The sequence below is a fragment of the Puma concolor genome, chromosome B2, assembly GCF_028749965.1.
Source record: "Puma concolor isolate L17-30 chromosome B2, mPumCon1.1.hap2, whole genome shotgun sequence".
Lineage (NCBI taxonomy): Eukaryota > Metazoa > Chordata > Mammalia > Carnivora > Felidae > Puma > Puma concolor.
Genome location: NC_141671.1, coordinates 56,795,460 through 56,823,383, shown reverse-complemented (window position 1 = coordinate 56,823,383; position 27,924 = coordinate 56,795,460). Strand labels below are relative to the sequence as shown.

The 27,924-nt window shown below is 36.1% G+C and overlaps 1 protein-coding gene across 7 annotated transcripts in view; it reads left to right on the top strand.

The window, feature by feature from the left end:
* Positions 1-26,654, top strand: part of KHDRBS2 (KH RNA binding domain containing, signal transduction associated 2) — a 628,062-nt gene extending 601,408 nt beyond the window's left edge. For 4 of the 7 annotated variants that reach the window (XR_015251308.1, XR_015251305.1, XR_015251307.1 and 1 more), the window contains 5 exons: positions 174-1,959; positions 15,989-16,062; positions 18,675-18,708; positions 19,255-19,424; positions 26,255-26,654. The gene's annotated coding sequence lies outside the window, so the exon portion shown is untranslated. The remainder of the gene's footprint in view (positions 1-173; positions 1,960-15,988; positions 16,063-18,674; positions 18,709-19,254; positions 19,425-26,254) is intronic. The other 3 variants (XR_015251309.1, XR_015251306.1, XR_015251304.1) reach the window with 1 other exon arrangement.
* Positions 26,655-27,924: the final 1,270 nt, after the last annotated feature.

Below are 27,924 nucleotides of genomic sequence, written 5' to 3'. Positions count from 1 at the left end.
TGCTGCTAACCAGCTTAGGCATATTGCTGTTCAGTTTTTGCAGCTGGAGTTGCATGCTAATAGTTTTATGAAGTGTGTGTCTGTCATTGATTAAAATTGTAAATGTTTGCCTTGCACAAAATGCTGTTGAGTTATATTTAATTTTCCTTTTTTATTCTTTCTCACTATTTCAGGTATCCACAAGCAAAGAGCACATAATTGAATAGCAGATGTGATGGCCTAAGAAGGATAGAGGTAAGCTTATTTTTTATCCTCTCCGAAATAGGGAGATAATCTTTACCAACACGGAGCTATGGCAGTGAGCTAGGACACAAAATGCCACTTGTTGAAATACTGAAAAGGTTGAGACTGTTGTGAAGGAATGGAGTTATTTTTATCTTCTTTGAAATAAAGAGATCTAACTTGGTATTTTCCTGGCAAGGCTTTCTGAGCTTATTCAGAAGCTTGTCAAATGAAACGTGAATTAGTTGTTAATCTTCAGCCTTTTTCTTTGCTACGAATTACTGTATATTGCCTTTCCCTAATTGTATGAAGGAAGAGTATTCAAACCTTTAATCTGCATTTAAGAGAAGGAAATCACAATTGTTGGCTGAGACGGAGGGAGTGGGAAAGGGAACCCCATAACCAGCCTCTCGCCTACCTTTTGTCAATGAGATAATATTTATTAACATGAACATTTATTTAGTCAAATACAAAAACTAAACTTGCTCTTATTTTCCCCAGTTATTTCACTGGACTTGTCAATAAACTTCTTGTTTCTCACCTGCCATTCTATTTGATTCAGCAAATATTTACTGAATCCAAAGCGTTATAGGAAATTGAGACTTAATTTCTGTGCACAAGTAGAAAACTTTAGCCAATAAACCTCAGACTGAAAACAATGTAAGGGCAGTTATGAAATCCACAGACTGACTTGAGGCTCAGAGAATTGAAATGGCCTTGCCACAGCATTTAAAATAGGGGTAAAACCCCAAATTTCTCCTTCTGGGCCTGGTCTTCTTTTTACTACACAAATATCTATAATACCATGTAGCCTTAAACAAGTGCCATAGGAGCAGTATGAGAGAGCCTGGAGATATCTTTATGACTAAAGGTAGGACAGAAACTAAGGGACCCTGAGATGAGAGGGGTAGCCTGTCCATTGATGAGGATCAAAGCACCACCTGGTGAAGGGAATAGGCTGTGTAACTTCATGGAGTCCAAAAAGTTCAGAAGTGTTTGAAAGGAAAGCAATGGACCCTGAGATCCAGATTCATGAAGGCACAGAGGTAAGGTCAAATCAGATGGCTGTCCTTGAGTGCTATGTTAAATTGTTCAGATTTTATGCGAAAAATAAAAGGAAGCCACTTTTGGTTTGAAGTAAATAATCAGAGCTAAGGGAAGTATCCCAAAGAACCACGGCAAACCACACTTTTTAGTCAGTTTTATAATTACTAACTGCCTCTTCATCTGGGAGAACTTTTCTAAAAATTCAAACTGTTAAGATAACTATTTAAAACTGCAGGTGCTTCAACTAATCAAGTCCCTTTGTTAAGCCGCAGAATGAAAGATCAAAAGTTACAGAGAATACAATTCTGAAATTTCCTTTCTCAGTAACATTCCATACCTGATTTGACTCTTTAAAAATGTTACTGTTTTTATAAACCAAGGGGAGAAAGAATCTCTAATCCAGATATCCTGTATAGTATTCTCCTTTGATCCTTTTCAAACAATAGGCTTGATCTTGTAAAGCAATGAAAGAGAAACCAGTCACTGTCTGTTATTAGTTTGATATATTCATCAATATGTTTTTGTGTCCACTGGAATTCTTTTATTATTGCTGTTGTTGTTTCATCACCCTGTGGCTTTCTCACCATTCAGGCTATATCTTTGAATGCATTAACTCAGGGCAGGGCTGTCAGAGCAGAAACATCAGTGCTGATCAACAGAAGAGAACATTCTTGGCTGCTGAATTAAAAAGTAAGAGTTTGTAAAGCACAAAAAAACATGATTTGTGAGAAAGCTGATTTTGAGTTTCAAAAGCCTGCATTTTGAGTAGGCTTTAACTAGCACATAAAGTTATGTGTTAATAGTAGACTCCAATTGATCAATCAATCAGCGATTCATCCACCAAACTTTGACTCTTAAAATAATCAGAAGTGAATATAGTAGGTTTCTCCAGCAATGGGGAATGATAATTTCCCTAAGTTAGTGGCCTTTTAGCAGAAACCTTTGATAGAATGAAACTGTTCAGAGTGCCCAAAGGGTGCCTTCTTCTCTTGTCAGTATCCCACAGTGATGCCCTATCCCAACGTCATCCCTTCATGACATCACATCTGCTCTTACTAGTTTCAGAGTGCTGGCACCCAAAGATGGCAGGCAAGAGCTACCTTGCCATTGATATACAAACATTCTCAAGTCTGACATTCACTTCTGCAAGTCATATAAACTTGCATGGCAAATTAAGGTTTATAAATGATAGTGCATTCCATGTAAGTGCAGCTTGAAGTTATCCCTGTGTATGTTCCAGCATTATTCAGATAATGCTGGAACTCTTGGAACAGTGATGATCCTATGACAGGTAAGAACTCACCAAAACACCAAAGGTAGCTAGCTTGGACACTAAACAAAATATTATAAATAGTAATAATAGCATTAATATGGAATAAGGTCTTTGTGCCTGCTATTTGTCCAAAAGAAAGTTTTACTACACTCAAGTATGATTCAATCAGAATCAATCTGATGCAATTTAAGAGACCAAATAGTGCTTTTAGGTCTTATATGTACTATTTAGATCATTTTTATTTTCAGTATATTAATGGAACTAAGGCCATTTAGCTTAATAACAATTGAAGCACTAACAGTTTTTAAATAAATTTGACACAAATGACATATTAAAGGTTCCCATGAATTCTTCTCAGGGAAATAGTTTGTTTTCAAACTGTATTATTAAGAAATTATTCTTGTTCCTTTAGTTCTTCAACTTAAAAATAAACCATTGTGAAAACCACAAATGTCCCTTAACTCTACAGCATTCTCTCTCATTATCTCTATGTCTCTTGGTTAACATAATATAGAAGTTTATATGTTTCTGGAGTGCCTGGATGGCTCAGTCAGCTAAGTGTCTGACTTTGCCTCAGGTCATGCATGATCTCACAGTTGGTGGGTTCAAGCCCCACGTCGGGCTCTGTGCTGACAGCTCAGAGCTTAAGCCTGCTTCAGATTCTGTGTCTCCTTCTCTATCTGCCTGTCCCCTGCTCACACTCTGTCTCTCTCTCAAATATAAATAAACATTAAAAATTAAAAAAAAAGAAATGTATAGGTTTGCTTATGGTTTTAAGGGAATAGAGAACAGTGATCAGTAACCTGAGTTGGCCAAGTGTCAGGTACCAGTGTCAGTATCAAGAGACCACCTGTTACTGAAAACTCCATTCACTTGCTACTCTTGAAGGTTCTATGGGAATGTATAATATTTTACTGCAAAAAAAAGTGTGTAGTACATGATGAAAATATCCTATTTATGTGTTTTCTGAGCATATCTTCCAGGCAAGGTACTATCATTCTCACATAAAAACTTACATGAAACATCTGTGATCCTTACAGCAAGATTACCCCTATTTTATAGAACAGGATGTTGAAGTCCAGAGGTTTAACTAATGTCACACTAATAACACATAGCAAAGCCAATATTTAAAACAAACTTTGAAAACCCACACATTTTCCAAAATGGTGTGGTGATCTCCAACTTTGAATGAATTTAATTGAAAAGAGAATCTAAAATCTGATAACCTTAACATAATTTCTATTCTATAGAAATATGATAAACATTGACTTAAAAAAAAAGATTATGATAAAATATTTTAACTTGAAATGCATCTTTACTTGGATCTTTCCTCAAGCTTGTCATTCTTTCAAAAGTTCTGATTCCATCATAGAAAAATGTAGATGAAAGCATACCACATTTGTTGTAAAGCATGGCTACTGTCTTCGGTAGTACAAATGAATTCATTTATAATCTAGATTCCATTTGACATTTTAAAAAACACTCACATGATTAAATAAGCATGAAAGCAATTTCAGGCTTTTATTATTCAATCTATAAATCAGGACTCAGCTTTAAAGTACGAGAGTCAGTTTCAAATCGGAAATATCTTTGTATAATCCATGAGGTCATGTGTTAACACAAGTGAAGGTATCACTCATTGTTAAATATTTTAAAATGAAGTATTTCCTGATGCCAGTATAATGTGTAGCATTTCTAGTTTCCTACTAAAATATCTGAGTTAACAGTAAAATACCTGTTATTGTTGACAGGCAGGCACTAGTCTTCCATATTCACCAGAAAGATAAATTTCCTAGTCTCGTTACATAGAATTTATTAATTGGTACTTGAAAGATCACTTACAGTGAGAGAAAACAGGTCACTCTACTTAATACGCTGTTTTATATCTCAGTCTCTTATACTTTATAGTCGGGCAAGTTGAGAAAACAGGAGAGGAAGCTCTCTGATTCATATACCACTGGATGCCTTAACAATAGCCAGCTTATCTGACTTTATCAAAAAAGTAAGTGCAGAATGAGCTATCTTAAAAATTGGGAGTGAGCTTCTAAGCACTAATTTAGTTAACATTTCTGTTCCATCATGTTTCATACTTTGCAGGAGGATACAGTGAATGGTCTACTCAAGAGAAATTTGGAGACTCTTAGATCAGATCTTTGTAGAGCCTCTGGAAGCAAATGTCAGCACTAGACATAGATTTTCTGTCACCTCAGTGCCTCTCAGGATGCCTTCTATCAGTAGGAAAATGTTTCCTCCCCTCTGTCTCATTCTCTGTCTGCCCTACCACATGTATACCATATTTCCTATATTCTAGTCTCTTAGCCTGCCATTTTTGACATCAGGACATTTTTCACCTTCTCTGATATCATCTTGCCCCTTCCTTCCCAATGCCTTCATCACTTTCCCAATTGTACATGGGTACATGAGAAAACAAAAGAAAGGCAGTTGATGACTACTAGGGAAAGAGCACTGTCCAACCTATTCAGCAGATTGCCATGTTAAGAAATGTTGTCTTTATCACAAAACCAGTATGCCCACTGTAAACCAAAAAGTATGCCAAGAAAAAAAATCACATTTAATTAAGGCAGATAAATAATGACCATTAGGATTTATATATAACCTACTGGTCACAAAATCTTGCATTCTTAGCTATAAAGGGGAGGCAATAGGTGAGAAAATGCCTCCAATTAGTCTAAGTTCTCTGTTTCAAAATACAAACCTTAATATTAGAAATAAACATACTAATGGAATTTACTAAGATCAGTGCATAATATCTGTGACTGGAATGGAGCTAGTTTTAATGTCTTTAAATAAGGAAGATTATATTTACATGTTGCATAAAGATCATCTTCTTAATGCTGAATTTTTAAGCTGTTTCTTTCAACTTGCCTGTTGGAGGTTTAAGAATACAAGTTGACTTATTGACCACTATATAGTATTTAGAACTAATATTCAGAACATATCTGCTGCTTTATGCTTTCTTATAAAGGACTAATTTAAAAAAAAATTTAATGTTTATTTATTTCTGAAAGAGAGAGAGACAGAGCATGAGTGGGGGAGAGGCAGAGAGAGAGGGAGACACAGAATCAGAAGCAGGCTCCAGGCTCTGAGCTGTCAGCACAGAGCCTGACGCGGGGCTTGAACTCACAAACCATGACATCATGACCTGAGCCGAAGTCAGTCACTCAACTGACTGAGCCACCCAGGCATCCCCAAAGCACTAATTTTTAAAATAAGTAATACCACATTCCATCAGAGAAACTTCTCTGGAATCCTTTTATCATCAATAATCCCAAAGTAAAAATTGGTTTAACTTCTTAAAGACCTTTTTTCATTTCTAGTAAATAAATCATTCAGGTAAAAATAATGGTATCTTAGAATATAGCAGAATTGCCAATGAATTGGAGTTTTTTGATATATATATATTTTGATATATATATACATATGAGATTTATATATGAGTTTATATATATTTATATATATATACATATATGTGTATATATGTGTATATATATAAAAGAGAGAGAAATATATAAATTATATATATATGTTATATATATATATTATATATATTATATATTTGTCTCTTTTTTTTTTAACAAAGTAATTCATACTCAGGGTTAAAAAAATTAGAATGTATGATACAAATATATAATGTAAAAATCCAAAATCTATAATCCTAATCCTCAGAGACCACTCTTTTAATAGATTGGTTTATATGCCTTTTTTTTTTTTTTTTTTCAACGTTTATTTATTTTTGGGACAGAGAGAGACAGAGCATGAACGGGGGAGGGGCAGAGAGAGAGGGAGACACAGAATCGGAAACAGGCTCCAGGCTCTGAGCCATCAGCCAAGAGCCTGACGCGGGGCTCGAACTCACGGACCGCGAGATCGTGACCTGGCTGAAGTCGGACGCTTAACCGACTGCGCCACCCAGGCGCCCCGCCTTTTTTTTTTTTTTAACCTTTATTTATTTTTGAAAGAGAGAGAGGGAGACAGAATGTGTACAGGGGAGGAACAGAGAAAGATAGACAGACACAGACTCTGAAGCAAGCTGCAGGCTCTGAGCTATCAGCAGAGCCCTATGCAGGACTCAAACTCACGAACCACGAGATCATGACTTGAGCCAAAGTTACACACCTATCCGACTGAGCCACCCAGGCACCCAGTTTATATTCCTTCTGATTTCCTTTCTCTTCCTATTCTTCTTTCCTTCCTCTATTCTTCACCTGCATGTTACTTATTTATTCATTTGAAATGGGATTCTGCTGTATATACACATGTAATTTTAATTTTCAGTAGAGAGCTGAATTTGGTTCTTTGTGAAAAAGTGAGCTAATACCTATTTCCATAGGGCTGATTTGTTTGTGGAGGATTAAAGTTGCATTGTTTATATTATGAAACTTTAAATCACAATAGAGGATCTACATTGTAAGCAAAGTTACTTTAACTTACCAAGCTTCAGTGTTCTTAGAACTAAAAAGGTGATAATAATACCACTACTCATAGTATGGTGAGGTATGTAAAGTCATACAGGTGTGGTTATATCCTCCCCAAATTTAGTTAATATTCTCCCCCAAATTATTTTTCCTTAACTAAAAATTTTAACTTTAAGATATCTTCATGCTGTGTTTCAAATGTGTAAAAATAAAAGCTAGTTGATCCAATACCAATACTTGTATGATCCGAATCAATTTGTTTTTTTTTTTTTTTTTTAATTTTTTTTTTCAACGTTTATTTATTTTTGGGACAGTGAGAGACAGAGCATGAACGGGGGAGGGGCAGAGAGAGAGAGAGACACAGAATCGGAAACAGGCTCCAGGCTCTGAGCCATCAGCCCAGAGCCTGACGCGGGGCTCGAACTCCCGGACCGCGAGATCGTGACCTGGCTGAAGTCGGACGCTTAATCGACTGCGCCACCCAGGCGCCCCGATCCGAATCAATTTGTAACTTAGATGTTTCTAAAGTAATCTTTACTGGGGCGCCCACGTGGCTCAGTCCTTTAAGTGTCCAACTCTTGGGTTTTGACTCCGGTCACGATCTCACGGTTTGTGAGTTGCAGTCTGCGTTGGGCTCTGCGCAGATAACATGGAGCCTGCTTGGGATTCTCTCTCTCTCTCTCTCTCTCTCTCTCCCTCTCTCTCTCCCTCCCTCCCTCTCTCTCTCTCTTTCTCAAAATAAATAAACTTTAAAAATAAAATCTTTACTAAAATAATCAACTAGTGTAGCCTGCTTGGGATTCTCTCTCTCTCCCTCTCCCTCCTTCTCTCTCTCTCTCCCCCACTCTCTCTCTTTCTCAAAATAAATAAACTTTAAAAATAAAATCTTTACTAAAATAATCAACTAGTTTAGGCCTTAGACTACAGATGTAAAAAAATTTGTCATTATATTCATAAGCAAACATGTATTGGATATCTTCACAACAGGTATTACTTATTTATACACAAGAATCTTATAATAATGTTGCAAATATGTAGTTCACATTGAAATAGGGGTAAAAATGAAAGTGAGACTAGTGATAATTTGGTACATTGTTTCAATAATAATAATAATAATGTGAAGAAAGAGGCATTTGCAATCATGGAATGCATAAGACATATCAAGCACAGCATTAAGTATTTTGAGGAATAACTTTATATCTTTTCTCAACAACCCTCTAACTGAAGTTATAGGGTATCTTCATTTTCTAAATGAGAAAACTGGGCCTGAAAAAGAAGTCATCTCCCCAAGTTCATATCACTGGGCAGTGGGGTAGACTCTAAACCCAGGCAATCACAGAGACCTCATCCTTAACCTCTGCATTCTACTGTTCCCTCTCTGTCTTTGATGATAAATTTTATAGTAAACTAAGTTTGAGAGGAAACCAAAATGCAGATGTGTAATTCATTCAAGCTAGGAAAAAGGAATTAGAAGAAATTCTATTATGAATTTCTAAACAATTTCTATATACATAAACCAAAATATTCAGAATACTTCTTTTCCCTGAGTTTTCTAGAAAGTGAGTCTTGTATGATAACCCTAAACTCCATATATGTTGACCCTGACCATATTTATTTGCTCACCTTACTTAAATGGAATCATGTGTATCTAAGTTTAGAAGTTAGCCTTCAGGGAGACTGAGATGTCCTAAATAACACAACATAAAACTTCAATGAAAAATGAAAATAAACTGGAAAAATGTATTTCTATAAAAAATAGTAACAGTTAGTTATCTGTTTACTAATGGCATGCTCCATTGTATTGATTTGTCTCAATCTGTACAACTGCAAAAATATATGGAGTTTTCCTTTATCTATATATCGATGATAAACACTACTGAAATGTCTTTTATATTTTATTATACTCAATGATAGGACACTGGATGAAGGTGGACCTGAGGACAAAAATGATTTAGAAAAAGCAGGAGTGCAGCTAGAAAGCTGAGAAAGACCCATTAGAAGTACGGGGAAGAAAGAGGTAGCAGCATGAAACATGAGATACAGCACTCCTTATATCCTTCAGGGAACGTAATGTCCTGAGATCTAAAATTTTCATAAATCATCATCATGTGCAACTTATCATATAAGGCAATAACTTCAGAAATTAAAAACATGCCTTCCCTTTAGACCAAATATAGAACATTTCTCTATTGAATGTATCTGGGACTTCTATTATCTGTTAGCTTCTGTATCTGATTCTCATAGACCATTGCACTTGCCCCTCACTTTCACCAGAAGAGTGTTTCACCACTTTGGAAAATTTCTGTGTGTCCAGTGTTGAGTCAAGAACAAACAGGTGTACCAGTCTTTCACAGCCTATGTTAATTTAAATTTGTGCAAAAGAAAATTACAAATTATTGCATATCATGTAACTTCAGAATCATTCAAAGATGTTAAAAAATAGTACTAAATCTATGAATTCCAAGGATATGCCAAAGTAATATTTATTACACTGCTTTATAATCATATAGATGTTTCAGAGATACTGTCCTCCAATCTATTAAAAATCTTGTCATTTGGTATTATATACATTTATATATGGAGACAGAGACAGAGACAGAGAGAAAGAGCATATTGAATAAAAAATATAGCTTTGTTGGAAGTATTAACTCCATAAAGATTCTCAGTAAGAATTTATGATTTGTTACATTTAGATTGTTAGGAAGACATCTAATGTAGGATTTTATCCAATGTTAATTACTAATAAGTAAAACTTGATAATGAGTTGATTTGATTGCCCAGAAGTAGGAGAGGACCACTAATTAATTATCTCAGGATTTAAGGCCAAGGTATTCATGTATTTATAGTAATATTCAAATTATTTACTGAATCCACATAGTTTTCCATCACTCATTCTATTAGTTCACTATATCACTCAAGGAAACACTTTAACCTACAAATAAGCCTAGAAATAATAGCCTGTGACTAAATGAAACAGAGTCAAAAGAAAGTGGTTTTGTGACACTTGACAGCTAAAAAATATTCAGTGTATGCAAATATAGTCTGCTGAGCTAAATCCTTTCTAGCTGTCACAGAAGAAAAAATGTCATCAAGAGCAGCATCTTGGTTTAAAGGTATTCAAGATGTCTTTTGAGAAAGACTACCTTGGCCTTACCTTTCTATAACAAAAATCTTTAAAACAAACAAACAAACAAAACAAACAGGGCACCTGGGTGGCTCAGTCGGTTAAGTGTCCAACTTCAGCTCAGGTCATGATCTCGCGGTTCATGAATTCGGGCCCCGTGTTGGGCTCTGTGCTGACAGCTGGGAGACTGCTTTGGATTCTGTGTCTCCCTTTTTCCCGCCCACCCGTGCTCACACTCTGTCTTTCTCTCTCTCAAAAATAAACACTGAAAAAATTTTTAAAAAAGAAAAATCTGTGCCCTCTTGGAAAAAGGCATCAGGTTGTTGGTTTTTTTTTAACTTAGATAGTATACTGGACCAGACTGATGGGATATATTTATCAAGTATAACTTAATGAATAAATATTTATCAATATACTTCATCTATTTCTGATCCTTGTATTTCTTATGTAATATTTATGATTATGTAAGTTATATTTATATGTAAAACGCTAATATAAGTTCACACAGAACATATTTTTATCTATATACCTATCTATTATGCCTTGATACTTTTAAAAACATTTACAATAATATTGTATTTATCATAACAGCTCCATGAAGAAAGCAGGTCAAATTTCCTTATCCTCGTTTTAAAGATAAGAAAACAAAATTTCACAGCATTGAAAGGTTTGTCCAAAATTGCATGAAGTCTAAATGGTGGGATTTGGGCTGGGACATTAATCTCTCCAAAATAACCATCTTGGAGACAATAATCTCTCCAAAATAACCATATTAGTGGCCAGTGGCAGAGGAAAGAACAATCAAGGGTGAATGAGAGAGAACACAGTTCGTGTGCAGTAATTATTAAAACATTTTACAATAAAACATATGGCCAAAGTATTGAGACTTATTTTTACCTATACATAAACATTTACTCATAAACTTACTAATTAATATTTAGATGATCCCTAAACACATGCCATAATATTGAATACTTTAAGGAATAGCCTATTGGTGTCAGCTACATATTAAATTACTCAAATTGAGACCCTAATGATTACAGAACTGTGCACTGAGTTTATAAAATCTAAATTAATATTTTTTCTGATTTTAGCTGGAAGAGAATGGAATTGAAATTAATTAAAAATGTAAAATACTAAGTAAGAAATTAATGGAAGCATTCTAACTTGATTTATAACATATCAAAACTGCAACTCCATTTCTTTAGCATCTATGATTAAAAGAACTTCAAAAGAAAACAAAATGGGTTATTATCCTACCACTAGACAAGAATTAGCATAACTTTGGCCATTGTTTTTCTAGTACTTACGTTCAGTCCCATCTTTAAAAAAAAAAAAAAAAAAAGGACTTTATGACTACTAGATAATTGAGATTTTAAATGCTCTGTGAGTTTCAAAATCTAATTTTGGCTCAATTTGCAAAGGCCAAAAAGACTCACTGCAATTTCCTAATTTTAAATCAAGCACTCTTGTTTTAAGAAAAAGATCCCAGAAGGTTTGAGTCTAAATTATACAGATCATCAGTTGATCTTGATTTAATTTACTAAACAATTTCATTTAACAGTGCAAAGATTTGGGCTTCTTTCATAGAAGTATAGTCATCTGAAGGGATTCGGGTATTTAGCCCATAAGTACCAAGATCAAGAAATGCACTTTTTATTTATTTATTTTTTTAAGAATATATATGTGACTAGGGACACCTGGGTGGCTCACTTGGTTGAGCATCTGACTCTTGATTCCATTCAGGTCATGATCCCAGGGTCATGGGATGGAGCCCCGTGTCTGGGTCTGTGCTGAGCATGAAGCCTGCTTATGATTGTCTCTGTCTCTCTTTCTCTTTCTCTCTCTCTCTCTCTCTCTCTCTCTCTCTCTCTCTCTCTCTTTCTCTCTGCCCCTCTTTCCTCTTCTCACTCTCCCTCTCTTAAAAAAAAAAGAAAGAAAAAGAATATGTGACTAATTAAAATATTAGGGCTTATTATATAAATATAATACAGCACCTTAAGTTGCAAATAGTAAAATAAATACATGTAGTGGATGATGAAATGATCCTTGCTGCCTCCCTTCCCCAAGGTAGGAGAAGGAAGGGTCTAGGAACATAATATAAATGAGAGATGACTTTAAGTCTATGATGTCCACACCAAAAAAGTTAAGATATTGACAGGCTACAGAGTATTTCTAGATTATGCGTATAGTTATAAAGAGAAATTATTTGATTATAATGTTTGATAAATATCTAAATAAACATTATTTCCTACTCTTCTGAGGCTAGATTTGTTTTTAGTGATTTTAAAATATGCCATAAATACTTTATTTGATTGATTTTCTTTTTTTCTTTTTTTTTTTTTTTAATTTTTTTTCCAACGTTTATTTATTTTTGGGACAGAGAGAGACAGAGCATGAACAGGGGAGGGGCAGAGAGAGAGGGAGACACAGAATCGGAAACAGGCTCCAGGCTCTGAGCCATCAGCCCAGAGCCTGACGCGGGGCTCGAACTCACGGACCGCGAGATCGTGACCTGGCTGAAGTCGGACGCTTAACCGACTGCGCCACCCAGGCGCCCCTATTTGATTGATTTTCTAATTAGACTTCATTACAATAGTATTATACCTATTTCTCACAGTAACCTTGGTTGTTAACATTAATATATTACAGTTACCGTCAATTTTATAGAAAGGATACATACCTCCTTTCTCAAATACTTTACATATGTAACTAATATTTTTATTCTTAATATAAGGACCATAGACAACATCAAAATATAATTAACTTATCAGACTATTGATTCCTAAATATAGTACTTGTTTTATTTATCTTTTATTTTCTTCAATGTAAAATATTGAAATCAGAATTTGGGAACAAAAATTTCAGGACAAGGAGTAGTTCATTGATTTGTAAATGACTGTGCATTGTAATGGAATTAAATTTCAAAATCAAATTATTGGAGTACAAAAGAAGCAGTGAATGATCTTTATGATTAAAAATATAAAAACAAAACAAGGTCTTGCTGACTGGTGTAGAAGACCGATTTCACAATCTTTAATTCTGGGTATACTGGTTCCTTCAAAAGATATTCAGATCTTACCAGAACTTAAGTAAATGAGTAAGATTCTTACTACAAACTGTAATGAAATTTATATAAATTTTCTATTTTCCATGTCATATATTTCCCAGCACCTAATATTACTGATTAGGCCATTTTGAAAGTTTCTTTTCTTTTCTACTTTAAGACAGTGAAGTTTAGAAAGTTGAGTGATAATCAGTCCAAACTAGGACATTTGCCAAAGTCAGCCAACAAACTAACTTTCTGTTCCACTTTGCATTTATAGAGAATCTAATCATTACTTTTAAGTGACACAATTCCTTTCACATTTCAAAATATGTCCTTATAATGTACTTAATAGAAAAAATGTACAACATAAAACACTCAAGTACCATCCAATAGCTCTGATTACATTTAACACCAATCTTTATATATTATGTTAACATAATGACACACAAAGTTTATTCCTGACATTTTATTTCCTAAAAATATTTTCCTCTACTCTAAGTTTTGAATATGAAAATCAGCTATAGGGGCGCCTGGGTGGCTCAGTCGGTTAAGTGGCCGACTTCAGCTCAGGTCGTGATCTCGAGGTCTGTGAGTTCGAGCCCCGCATCAGGCTCTGTGCTGACAGCTCAGAGCCTGGAGCCTGTTTCAGATTCTGTGTCTCCCTCTCTCTGACCCTCCCCCGTTCATGCTCTGTCTCTCCCTGTCTCAAAAATAAATAAAACGTTAAAAAAAAATTAAAAAAAAAAGAAAATCAGCTATAAAATAACTGGGGAAACATACTATATGAATTTTTCATTGGAAGTTATATTGAGGATTTATTATCAGTTAATCTACCAAGCCCACCCAACACATTCAGATTTTTATGTCACGTGTTACTTGCTCAGTATAGCTTCAACACAGACTAGAAATGAATTTGAATATTAATTAGTTTCTAACAGTATGTAGAGTTTGAAAAGGTGTATCCAGTTAAGTTGTAATGAATTTAGTTTTAATATCAGGTAATGATACATTTAAAAATCATAATAAAAGTCAATCACTCTGCTAAAATGTTTCTTAATGTGCTGTAACACCACAGATGTATTTATTACAAATAATGAGACTGTAGTGCTAAACTAATCAAAATCAAATCAATTCGATTACATATGTTTCAGTGAAACACTATTTAAGAAACACAAAATGAACTAAAAATGAAAGGTTCATTGCCTTGTAATCAAAAGCAGTGAGATGTAATCCTCAATCAACCAGGTGAGAAGTTTGTCATTTTTCACTTGTGTTTTTAGTAGGAAGTTGTCAAGAACATTTAACATCTCTTGAACTTGCTATCTCATTTGTCCTTGTTTATGAACCTCGTGTCCTTGTTTATGAACCTCGTGTAGTTATGAACCTCGTGTATGAACCTTGTTTAAACCACAGGAGAGGAAGAAGAGGACAGCCACAGTTCTATTAAAATATGTACATCAGCATTTGCAAATACTGTGTGTAGTGTTCAAGGATCTGTAATTTGCAAAGGAAATTCGCAATATGTTTCATGTCCTCGGTTCTTGTTTTTTGTTGTTTTTGTCTTTCTTTCCTTTTCCTGTGTCTGATGGTGCCCAACCAATTTGGAATAGTGAGTACTATTAATTAACTTCCCTAGAGTTGGAGACCAATCAGGACTCTTATCAGAAGAAAAACAAGTGAGCAATATAACACTGCTATGTCCAAATAACTACAAAAGTCAGAAATCACTTTTTCTCATAAATTCTAAAGTGCCAATCTTTCAGTGAAAGTGTCTTTTTTAGTAATTTCACAAAACTTCTAACAAAAGAGGGTGCTGACCTAACACATTTTTAATCAACTGGCACTTTCTGCTAAGTCTTTATGTAAGGAAAGTAGAAATATTAGCAGGTAAAAAGTTATAAAGTAAGAAAGTCCTTGAAATATAAAAGCTGAGCCCTTCTTAGAATAATAAACTGTCTCACTTTTGACCTAGTCTGACCTGGTCATTTTTAATTTTAATCCTATTTTGATCTTCAATTTGAAGGCAGCAAGGCTCAGGCTACATAGATCATTTCCTTCCAAAGTTTGACTTTTCTGTCACTTCACCAGGCAAGTAGAAGATTTTTGAATATCAATATATGTTCTATATTGCCTAGCTGATAATTTGAGCTACTGTTAGAATTCTAGGAATTTTTTATTGTAGTTGAGGTTCCATTAAACTTAGTTCTCAAATAGCTTCTTAGAGTTTATTCATCAAATAATTCAGGGTGTAAAAGTAGCACATAAACATTAATTGAACAGCCATTAAGCAGTATGACTGTTTGTTTTTGGTTGATAGAGGACATAAAGTTCCATACCCTGTGGTGGAAAACAATTAGGTCTTATGACGAACACGCCATTAAATATACTACTACCAGACTTAGACCAGTTTCACTTTACAGAATGGCAGTCAGCCATAGTTAGAAGCCTGCCCAAGTTATAGGAAGTCATATTTTTACTGTCATGACTTAGCTGCTTATAAATATTGTAGTGTGCCTCATGCCTTATGCTAATGGCAATGACTAATGGTTGTCATTATCTTCATTCAATCTCATAAGAAACTTCCTCAGGAGAGACTGATCATAGCTACAATGCTGCTTAAAGTTAAACTGGTTTTCTAAAACACAGAATATAAAAAGCACTTAAGGACAACGGGTTGGATGGGTAATTTATTTTGTTTTGAGTATGTCTGACAACTGCTGCTGCTGCTGTTAAATTTGCCATGAACTGAATTGATATACCATATGGGAGTGCCTTAGAGATGCCTATATGTGCGACTGCATAATGCTTTAAATTGTTCTGCTCATCTGGGACTATAGGTGAAGATGTATGATAGAGAAAACAAAAGAAGGAATAAATCTGACACTGAAGTTCAATGTTTTAAACGATGGAGGTGAGCCCCCTCATCTGTTTGTGATTTCATTTGTGCACTCTGCTTACAAGACAGGTACAGAACAGTTTGTTATGTGCCCAAAAAGAAGTGCTTAAACGGATGAAGCAGTTCTTTGCATCTGATAGAAGCTAAGTGGGACATTCAATGAATGTTATAATTCAATGAGTTATAATCTGTTATTCTTCCTAGCTATGATAAAACTATATTTTTACAAGGAGTGTACATTTTAAGGTGCAAGAGCACTGAATTGAACTAGGTTGTAATTCAGGATATTGCTATTACCATAGTAATGATAGTAACAATTACTTATTCAGTGACTAGTTTTTTTTTACCTAGGGCTTCCTACATTGTAGCAGCATAGCAGTGATATGCTGATTGTCTTGTGTACACAATTTTCATGTGCCTTATACCTTCAGAGCTTGAGGTTATGAATTTCTGTGTCCCAGAATAAAATTAAAACAAAAATCAATCAGGTAATATATTTTGTTGAGAGCTTGTGATGAATAGTCACACAATCTTTGTTAATATGGAGATGGGGGACAGAAAGTTCCTGAGGAGAGGAAATGTCATCTCCTATACATGACACATCTTTATGGAGCCTGTGTCTGAAGAGTTACCTTAGTCATCCTTCCCAATACCACCTTTTTGTCTTATTGTATTTATTTTATGATTATTAAAAAAATAATTTGTGAGGTGCCTGGCTGGCTCAGTTGGAAGAGCATGCAACTCTTAATCTCAGGATCCTGAGTTCAAGCTCCATTTTGGCTGTAGAGGTTACTTAAATAAATAAACTTAAAAAAAGCCATTTGTTTCAAGAGTATAAATTACAGTGTATATATAGTTTTTTAATGAGACAGGAAACTACGTAAGAGATTTCAGAAGGTTTCTCTTGAAAGTAATTAAAATTTAAAGGGGCACCTTGGTGGCTCAGTCAGTTAAGCATCTGACTTCGGCTCAGGTCATAATCTCACAGCTGGTGGGTTTAAGCCCTGTGTCGGGCTCTGTGCTGACAGCTCAGAGCCTGGAGCCTCCTTTGGATTCTGTGTCTCCTTCTCTCTCTCTCTGCCCCTCCCGCACTCGCACTCGGTCTCTTGATCTCTCTCAAAAATAAATGAACATTAAAAATTAAAAAAAAAATAAATTAAATTAAAAAAGAAAAAACATTAAAGTGCATTTTCCTTGACCTAGCCAGAGAGACTTTAGGAAATTCTTCAGCTAAGTTATAAATACAATGCAAACATCAGTGACTCCTATTTTGTCTCACAGGAGTTTGGGAGAAGGCAGCAGCATTATTTTGTGCCCATCTTGAAACTGACCCAAACATACAATCTTTTCAAAGAGTTCCATGTAAATTCTTCTGCACAGTCTCACACTCCCTTAGGAATTTGTTTTCAGCTAGAAAATATAGTGTAGATAAGGTGACCTTGCACCCTGGTTTATGCCTGTTGTTCCAGTGTAATTATTTTTTTTTTAACGTTTATTCATTTTTGAGAGACAGAGACAGAGTGCGAGTGGCGGAGGGGCAGAGAGAGAGGGAGACACAGAATCCAAAGCAGGCTACAGGCTCTGAGCTGTCAGCACAGGGCCCGACCCGGGACTCAAACTCACAAACCGTGAGATCGTGACCTGAGCTGAAGTCAGACGCTTAACCTGACTGAGCCACCCAGGCACCCCTATTCCAGTGTAATTATTAATAGCACCACCTTTCATTCTCAAATGTGTCCCAGTATGGATGACTAATTATGGTTAACTTTATAAATAATAATAAAATGTTAATAATAATAAAATAACCTTTATTGGAAGCTTGTCATTTGTCCAATACTGAAATGCTTTCATGTAGAGTGAATTCTTCACAACAACCCAATGAGGTAGATATTTTATTGTTCCCATCGTACAGCTGATGAAACAGAGACAGAGAGACTGAATAGCATGGCCTCCTGTCATAGTGGGCAAACCTGAAACTAGACAGAGGTCTGACTCTTTAACAACATAGGCCAGACGATGGTACACTGTCTTCCTATTTGCTGGTTGATATGAGTAACTTGGTTTTACTGAATACAGTCAAAGATTATCAAGACTTGTAATTTATTATTCTTCCTAGATGTTATAAAACTATATTTTTATAAGGAATGTGCATTTTAGGATGCAAGAAAAGAGCACTGAACTAGGTTATAGTTCAGGATATTACTATTACTATACTAATGATAATAACAATTATTTATTCAGTGACTAGTTTTTGTACTTAGGGTTTTCCTTGTGTTTTCTGACTCTTAAATAGCTCTGTGAGGCAGAACATTTCAACCCCACAAATGCGTATGGATTGCTTTAGCTATGAGCCCTAAAATGGTTCAGAGGTTAAAAGGAAGATTGGGGATCATTTCATTTCGGCAGGCCTCCCCAACTCTGACATTCTATGACTAGATTAGATGTCTCTGGTAGTAACTGGTTATCAGGCTGGAAGGCATGAAATCTGTATGCTGAAGAAAATTTGGAGGGGGAGGGTGAAAAGACTTCCTTAATAGCTCATATTTATATTAGCTATCATGCATTGAGTGCTTACTAAGGGCATGCACTTTATAAACTTGTTTCTTTTGTTTTTCTCCTCACCATAGGCCAAATAAGAAGAGGATTTGGATTTGAACAAATGTAAGTTTGAACTCCACTATGCTAGAATTATAGTATCTTTTTATGAAACTCTCTAGGGCTTGCCCTAATTCAGACACTTTTCTGAAGGCCAATATTAAATAAAGATGAATAAACAATATTTGCTTATAATCAATTTTGTTCCACCACTGTGTAAAGAATATGAATAGAAAAGCAGATATGAGCGTATTATATAGAAGTTGTTGCAAGGAAATTCCTTTTTCAGAAAAGAAGTAGAAATTCTTCCTCATGCAGAATAGGTTCTGTGTGCTGCAGAGAACAAAGTAAATAGAAGTCTGTGCCTATACCCAGAAGATGCTTAAAATTCACTTGGGGATTTAAGAATATAAATGTATAAATATGGATTATATGGATTATATGCTATTATAAGATACCAAATCATATAGTGTAATTTGAACAGTGTTTCTTAACTGGGAGTACATTATGTGTGGTGTGCTTTAAAAATACAAATGCCCGGACCATATTTGCATTGATTTAATACGTTTCTGAGGTTGGAGCCTGGAAATGTGTATTTTTTAAACTCTGCAGGTGATTCTGAAGTGACTATGAATAACAACCACTGATTAAAATATATGTGGAACATATTAATATGTTAATTATGCAGCTTAAGAAAGAAGAGGTTAATCTGGGCTGGGATTTTAAAAGATGGCTTCATAGAAGAGGTGAGATTTGGATGAAAAGTCAGATATGGACAGAAGGTAGGTAAACCAGAACTTTTTTTTCTTTTACTCTTAGCTCAAAATGAAATCTTGCCTTTGAAGTTTTCTTCCTGCATTTAAGATTCCTATTGGATTACTTTGGAAGAGATAATACAATTTGTAACACCTGGAAATGTTCCATTATCTTCTGATATGAAATTCAGTTTTAAAGTCTTGCTTGAAAGCTTGTATATTATTATGGATTAGGTATTGATATTATATATATATATGTATATATATAGAGAGAGAGAGAGAGAATGAGAAAGGTATACATATATATATATATATATATATATATATATGTATGTATAGAGATTATAGATTATGCTACCTTTAATAAAGAATTTTTGTCATAATTAGTAAATGCAGTTTAGACTGCAAACTGCCAAGGACAAAATCTATATTTTATTGAAATATGAATTCTTAAATCTTTATCATAGACATTGGTATCTGAAATATGCCTATAACATATATTTGTCTATTGAATGAGTGAGGTATTTAGGTTTACTCAGTTTATTCATTCCACCTTGTTTGTGGGGAAAATTCCAATATTCTCCACTTGAAGGATCAAGCATTTGATCTATGAAGGTTTTGGTTAGTTTGGTATTTTGTTTCTCGACCCAGAACCAGTGATCTGGCAAAGACTCAACAATCGATACTTTTTAAGAGTAAGCTTTTAGGCTTTTTCTTTAGCAATTAAAAAGATGGAAGGAAAAGAAGAAAAGTGGAAAAGGCAAAAGAGTTGCTAAGTATCTTAGCAGCAGGAGGCATTGTCCATGTATGTTTCTACCCAGAACAACTGGTAAACCCCTATTTTCAGACCAGGCTCTCCACGGAGGACAAAATTGCCAAACCTGTCAGTGGGAAGGAGCGAGCCTTTACAAGCTTTCCCAAGCTTTCTGCAGACCTGCTTTTTTGTAGAATAGGGTTGCTTTGCCATTGATGTGGTTTGGGTGTTAATTGTTTTAAAGGTGTGACTGCCATAAAGATCACTTAGAAACTTTATGTTGCTGCATCGCATCTTCCCAACACCAAACATGCCAAGTTTTCTTAGCATTTTGTTAGTAATGTTGTTATTGTTTTATATATATATATATATATATATATATATATATATATATATACACACACACACACACACACACACATATAAAGAAGATATTTATATTCCCCCAGTGGAATTTTATAATACTTTTGGAAACATTTTCCTAGGGGAGAAAATAACAGAAAGAAGAAAGAATAAACAGAAAACAAAACACAGATGAAAAAAGAATATGGTGACATGATGACAAAGCTTTTAATTTATTATTCATGTATGTTTTGGAGAATAAAAAGGAAAGTGAAGGCATTACATGGCGTTTAGTTGTGGACATGTATTTGTAAAACATTTTTAACGTGAAACAGCTGTGACAATAAGGGCAGATATTTATTTTTGGTATTAGAGAAGGGACAGGTAGGATCCAGAAGGAGGAGCTTGGGTAGAAGCAGCTCTCACAGAACAGGATGGCTGTGAGCTCAGCCTTGGTACCACTCAAGGGAAGTCCTGATTGTCCATCCCCATTCTTTCTGGTTCAGACATGGCTCTAGGCTAGAGGGGCTTTAACAAATGGCCACTCTTCCTTAAAGGACCATTAGATGGACTCTTGAGGTGACTATATTCTGTAATAGACACATGGAATTCTTAGGTTAACCCAAACCCAGAACTTCCAGATTGCTAACTGGACTCTTAGTAACCATACCGACTGCAAAATAACCTAAGGATCTGTGGTTTGAAAAATGACTGGTACCTGGCTCAAGGTATATATCTACTGATCATCATATAAATAGCTGCACTTTTTCGGCCTCTCCTCTCCCCTCTCCAGCTGCCACATGACTGCCTCATCCCAGACAAGCCTGATTATCATCGGCGAAAAACATTCCAGCATAAACATGATTACAAAATTCATTATAAGCAGTGATTGAATGTGAACATATCTAAAACAGTTTAATTCATATTGAGTTGCATAAAACAGCTGAAAATAAAATGAATTTGTGTTTTAAGAACATTTCAAGAGTGGATCATCACATCCATAGCCTACATGTCGTCTTGAGTACAACAGTAATTTCAGTCAGCCCCTGGGATGCTGGACCCATATGCCAATGATCCAAATATGTGCATCTCTTCAGTGACTTCACTTTGGTAGTCAAGTGGACTCTGGTGGGACTACCTATACCATGGAAATTGTGCAGGGCTTTGTCTTAGTTCAATCCATTCAGGTTGTTCTTTTAAAAAACACCACAGACTTGGTGCTTTTAAACACAGAAATTAATTTCTCTCAGTTCCATAGCTTGGGCATCTGAGATTAGGGGGCCAGCATGGTTGTGTGAGGGCCCTCTTCCAGACTGCAGACTTCTTCTATCCTCACATGGCAGAAGGGCTAGGGAGCTCTGTGAAATCTCTTTTATAAGATCATCATTCCCCTTCATGAGGGCCCCACCTTCTAACACCATCACATGGGTGTTAGGATTCTAATACATGAATTTAGGGGGTGGGGGCAGAACAAACATTCAAACCATAGCATGCTACAAATCATGGCTTTGTTTTTTCTTTGGCAGAAAGAAAAGCCAGTTTAGCAGCACACTGTTGAGTTACTTGCACAATTTGAAAGAAGAAACCCAATATAAATGTATGTCTATAATTAAGAACACTGCTTGCTAGGTGTATATTTAAAAAAACCACTGCTTAAGAAAGACAGTATTTTGTTACACTGCTAAGGCTCATATCTCTTATTATGTCAGTTAACCTCCCTATCTCTTTTAGTCCCTCTCTCCTTAAAATAAGAATATAATAATACCTACGTCATAGGATTGTTCTGATGATTAAATAAGTTAATCTATGTGATGCATTTTTAAAGTACCTGGCACAGGGAATGTAGGTGCTCAATAAGTATTTTCTATTACCATCAGCAGGAGATGAAACTATATGATATTTTATAGTCTTCTCTGAAAAGACTGCCTATTTTCAGTGTTATTTTCCTTGTTGAGCTTTTACATGTTTTAGAAGCCCATACCTAACTTCCGTAAGTTCTGTGAAGATCCGTTAAATGAAAGCATATCAAATCACTTTGAAATGCATAAAGTACTATGTAAATGAAAGGTGGAATAATTATGTTAAAGCCATCATCTTGAATTTTGTTTATACTGCATCTTTGAAATGAGCATCAGATTTTTCTCTAGGCAGTTACTGCTCCTACAGAAACAAACACAGATGGTGCCCAAACCTCCTACTGAATAGTTCTAGGCAATGGCATTTATCAAAATACCGCAGGTCACTAAATGTGCAAAGACTCAAAACAAACCCCACATCTCAGTGTCAGGCCAGCATGGTAATTTAGGCAAATAAGCCTTTGTTTGATAATTCAAGGATTTTCTGATTTGTAGAATGTACTAGCACAACAAACAGAAAATCTTCAATGTGGGCTAAGTTTTACAAAATAGGACATTAAAATGCAATTTCTTTTAGAGGAAAAAAAATCAGCGTTCTTTACTGATGAGTGTTTTTGCCAAATTAGAACTAAGTTTAGGGGTGTGCATGCAGATGTTCTGATGTTATGCTGACCTTCTATCCACGAAAAGCAGAGAAAGAGGAAACATGTTTTAAACATTTTTTTTTTCTTATACTCAAAACTTCTAAGAACCCATTCTTTGGAGTGAAGGCTTCCTTTTGTCAGCAAGATAGTCCCATGATTTCTAGAACTTAACTCTCTTGATGGCATCTTGAGTGGTTTTGAGAGAGCCCTCTCTCTGGCTCACTAGGGGACAGGAAATTCTGACCCCTGAGGCTTCCCTTCCCAGAGGGCAGTCTCAGGGGAACTGTAGCTGGCTTCTGCCAGTGAGACTTGAGGATGGGGACACTGGGAGGACATAGGAGATGGGGAAGAAGGGAGCAGTCAGGGCCCTTCTGCGACATCGTTTGTCTCCTGCACCTTCTCAGGCAGCAGCTGTGTCTCTTCCATGCCCGCCTCCCAACAACGAAGCCTGCCACGGTTCCAGTTCTTACCTGGGTAACCCATGCCTCCTGCCTTACAGCAGCCTGTTCTTAACCTGTGTCCCTGAAGCTAGGGTTGGTTACAGCTCATTCCTGTTGCCTCACTTTTCTCTGGTTGGCTTCTTCTGTCTCTCTTTTTTTTAATTCATCTGTAATGCTCTGTTATTTTTTTTTCAGTATATGAAATTTATTGTCAAAATGGTTTCCATACAACACCCAGTGCTCATCCCAAAAGGTGCCCTCCTCAATACCCATCACCCACCCTCCCCTCCCTCCCTTCTTCTGTCTCTTTTATCACCTGCTTCATGTTTTAATCAGTTCCCTACATTTGAATCCTTCATTTAATGAATATCACAGGTAGATCCCATTTTCCTTGACTGGACCCCGACTGACCCAAGATCTAACAAAGGCAACCTGGTCAACTGAATTCTTAGGCAAATAACACTGTGGGAAGTACAGTTCCTCTGTACTCATCATGAAGATCTCAGAGGTCCTTCTTGAGCATGAACTCTTGCAATCACTGTTCCCTTTGCAGCTCTTCCCCTTAGTTACATGATAAATCTTACCTGGAGCCTGCTCTATGCTGCTGTATCCCTGAGACGGAGGCAGAGAAAAAGTATGTTTCCTTGTTTCTTTTAACCTCAGTGTCACAAGACTCTCAGCCATTACACTTGTCAGCCTACTCTGACCCCTTTTCCTGGCCACACCTTGCAAGTTCACCTATCGGTTGTGATTCTCACAAACGTTAATACCTTTCAAAGAAAGTCGAAAAGGATGCCAGAATCCGCAGATTATTTCCACATATAAGAACAACAAGACTGGAGGGGTATCTGGGTGGCTCAGTCAGTTGAGCATCTGACCTTGGCTCAGGTCATGATCTCGTGGTTCTTGAGTTTCAGCCCTGCATCGGCTCGCTGCTGTCAGCACAGAGCCTGCTTCAGATCCTCTGTCCCCCTCTCCCTCTGCCCCTCCCCTGCTTGCACTCACCCAATAATAAAAAAAGTAAATAAATATTTGAAAAAGAATGACAAGATTGGAACAGGATCTATCAGCTGTTGTTATTCTAAAATTCTGCCCCTCTTCTTTCTTTCCATGAAAGGAAGTTTGGGTCACAAAACAACTCTGTATCTTAAAATGGTTTTAAGGAGTTTAAATTAGTTCTATGAATATCATCTCAATCCAAAAGTATCAAACTAGGGTTGTACATCCCGTGCATTTGCTAAAATTAGTTTGGACTTGAACATTGAAACATACCTTAATGCTGAGTTTCTAAAAATAATATTTTATAAAGGCTTTTCATGTTTTTCCTACACTTCATCCTACTGCATCGTCACACTTCTCCCCCATCCTGAAAGGACCCTCCTTCCTCCTATTTTCTTGTGTTATCAATTCTCAAATAACCATCTTTCTAGGAGTGTTCTCTAAACTTTCCTACACATCATCAGGGTGACACTGGTTGTCCCTTGTTCGGGTCCCCAGACTGCACTGTATGATATATATATGCCTGTGTCTCTCTGTCTTGGGTTAGCCTTTAAGCTCCAAAATGAAAGAACTATGTTTCCTCTTTGTAGTCCTGCTGCTCCATAACTTCCTTGGCACTCAGGGATTATTCAAAAATAGATTTGTTGAACTGTTGCTGAAAGTTCCAAGGCCTCTCACGCGGGACAAAAATTAATTTTAGAATCATGGGATGAAACGTTTGTTTCGTTTTTGTACTAGGAATATTTTACTAACAAACATAGAAGAGACACTGATTATTCCACAAATTGCCTGGTGTTTGTGCCCCACATATGGAAGTGCTGTGTTTTATCGATAAGCAACATTGATAAATAGGGAAACAGGCACACAAGTACTATAACAAGTTTGGAACGGAGCTTCTCAAATCTTTGCCTTGTTTATAGTCTCCTTCAGTAGAAGTTGCATCCTCTGTGTTTGGCTTCCTAAATTTAAGCCCTAATTTTCAGTGTCCATCTAACTATATTCCCACTGCCTCCACCATCAATAAAATAAATGCCATGCCTCTAACTCATTTCCTTTGAAAAGGATGAGCTCAGCCATGCTCTGTTTCTTCCATTTATAATGGCTCTCTTTGCACATTTTGGTCCATTGCCTCTGGTGCCATTCCTCATGCATCTGTTTATTCTACCCAATTAGACTCAGATCTTTGTGGTCAGAGGTACTTTTCTTTTATATGTCCTCACAGCATGTTCACAACATAGGCTTATGAACTAAATGTCTTCTCGATTTCACCAGTATCTGTGCTAGTATTTTTAGTTCCTTGTCAAATGAACATGTCGGTGTGTTACAGCCATGGGCATTTGGTCAACCACACAGAACACAGCTCTGAGCTGTTCCATTATTCCAGGTCTGTGGACTAGGCTGGGCAGCAGGGGGACAAGACCCCCTTTGCCACTTTTCTTTAAAGCCTTATATCCCTAAGCTACTTCCCCCCTAAGGACTCACCATGCCCTTCTAGTAGTTCCCACAATCCATAACTGGTTCTCTGTCAAGGAACCTGTTCATTTCTTTCATAGCACTTAGGATAATTTGTATCTAGCTATATATACATATATAGAGATACATACATAAGTATATATACATATGTACATATATATGTAGATGTTTATAAAGTATATGTAGAATAAGCACATAAAGTAAACAAGTTAGATTTATATAAATGTGTAAAATATAGATGTAAGTATAAGCATGTATATGTGTAAGTAATATACACCAAAAAAAAAACCATTTGTGTTGGTGTATACATGTGTGTGTTATGTTTTCATTTTTCTCTTTCCCTCTACAGGTTTTCTTCACCATGACTTGCTTCACCACTTAACACCCAAGCCTAACACAGAGCCTGGCACATAGTACATACTCAGAAATATTTGTTGAATAAATAACATGTGAATGAATGAAGCTATGAGAGCAAAGAATTCTTTCCAACTTTCATCACATCAGATCTTACATTGTACTGGCCAAAAAGTGAAAGGAGGAAAGAAATGGAAGCATAGAAAAGGAGTCAATGTTCTTCTCTCTACTCCAAAATTTCACAGACTTGCAATAATGTCTCCTCCAAGAAAGAGCCTCCCAGACTTCTCAGTTTGTTTTTATCTGGAAAGAAGAAAGAGGAAGACAAGAAAGTCTTTGCTGCTCACTGTTGGTGCTTCCCACTAATAAAAACAAATATTTCAGCAAAAAGTTAACAGTTTCCAAATAGCGTAACAAAAACAAATTGGACATTCCTACATTTACCACGGCAGCCTTCTGTTTCCTCTCTATGAGCACAGTCCTGGTATCTTAAGGATATATCGATACTATGTGCACCCCATTCCCCTACCTAAATTTCTGATCACTAAAAAGAAAGAGCAGGACATAATTACAGGAGTAAGCAGCAGGGTATGGTTTTTGACAACAAGGACAGTGAGGCCGACTGCCTGATTTCAAGTCCTGGGTCCACTATTTCCTAACAGTGAGATCACAGGCAAGTAGGTAACCTTGCTTTGTTTCTGTTTCCTCATCTGCAAAATGGAGATTATAATAACACCTAACTCATAGGGCTACTTACTGGATTAAATAAGTTAGAACATGTAAAGCCCTTAGCATAATGCCTGGCACATAGTAGACACACAGTAAATGCTCACTAATCATATTCTTAGTTTTTGTATTACTGTTTTTGTGAACAATTCCAAATTAAAGCAGGTTTACTTCTAATGCAGAAGGGATTAATTCGCGCTAAGACTGAGTAAGGAAAAAAAGAGAGAATGTACATATAAGTAACAGTAAGTATAAAAGGGAAGATAGCCATAGATGCATTAGAGGTATAAAATGGCATGCTAGAAAGAATTCTTAAGGTTTTGTTATGTCCTCTTGAGCAGTTTTTCTTTAATTCTTACTCCTGATAGACAATGTCCCTTTATATAACTTTTAAATACCAAATATGAAGATTACTCTTGTCTCATGTTTCTTGTTCTAAAAAATTTGGAGAATAGCTGATCACAATCTACTTTGTAATACCCCCAGCCAAAAAGCAAAAACAAAAACAAAAATGAAGACAAAAAACAAGACAAACAAAAACACCCCAGCCTTGTTAAGGCCTCACAAGTAATTTACTTCAATGATTTTCAAACTTAATCATCTATTTTTTTTTAAATTTTTTTTTCAACGTTTATTTATTTTTGGGACAGAGAGAGACAGAGCATGAACAGGGGAGGGGCAGAGAGAGAGGGAGACACAGAATCGGAAACAGGCTCCAGGCTCTGAGCCATCAGCCCAGAGCCCGACGCGGGGCTCGAACTCACGGACGCGAGATCGTGACCTGGCTGAAGTCGGACGCTTAACCGACTGCGCCACCCAGGCGCCCCCAAACTTAATCATTTAAAGGCAATTCATATTCCCCATAGTTCTTTGAATTCCTTTACCTTAGCAAGGAAGGCATCAAATTTTCCATGTTAACAGTATAACATAATACAATAA